Raw genomic sequence first — 877 nt, forward strand, 5'->3', positions numbered from 1 at the left:
GCACTATTCTAAATATGTAAACACGTGCATGTACATAGCGTGGTTGGAATGTATTGAACACATAAAAAGGGAGGGGGGGGGGAGTACCTCAGACTTTCTCTTACAAAAGGTGATGAGTCATCTCCGGCCAACAGCTTACTCCTCCTGTTCTTTCCTCCTGACTCATTTTCACCCTCCCCTCCACCATGCATTTTCACTCCCCCCCCCCCACTATGAACCTTCGAAAATGAGGCAATTGGCCAGAAACTACCCTTTGGAATGAGCTAGTTTGGTGACAGCGAGCCATATCATGCTTACATAATCATGAAGTTGCTTGAGTAGAAAAGGAATAAACATTTCTATTAATTTTCTATTATGGTAGTGGGTCCTCTTATCTGTTAAGTGCACTTCACTGTTCGTCTGTATTACCTTGTCCAGTACGTGTCCATACTTCGCACAACACTCGGTCTCATCAATAATAGAGGCAGAGATCACTCAACCATTTAGTATTTTATTAAATTATAATACGTGTGATATTGTGATGTCATATGCGATATCAATAATATGTAAACAGCTTTTTTATATTGATAACAAAACAGAGAGCATGTAATGTCTTCCCGACTAAATACAGAATGGAATAAATAAGTAACTTTAATTATGTGACTTTTAGCATTTTAGGAGCTGTAGAGAAAAGCCTTGCACTTTTTGAATGTATAAGATTATATTCATATATATATTTTTGTGCATCTGGTAATATGAACCAAGGGATTTGTTCAAGCGTAAGAATAAAAAGGTAGTTTCATTTATATTAATAATTGAAGTTATAATTCTTTTCATTGCCATTCATATCACATATGTACTAGCATAATGAACACAATGGTCTTGTTATTATTGATTT

Source organism: Penaeus monodon, chromosome 21, assembly GCF_015228065.2.
Source record: "Penaeus monodon isolate SGIC_2016 chromosome 21, NSTDA_Pmon_1, whole genome shotgun sequence".
In the NCBI taxonomy this organism is placed as follows: domain Eukaryota; kingdom Metazoa; phylum Arthropoda; class Malacostraca; order Decapoda; family Penaeidae; genus Penaeus; species Penaeus monodon.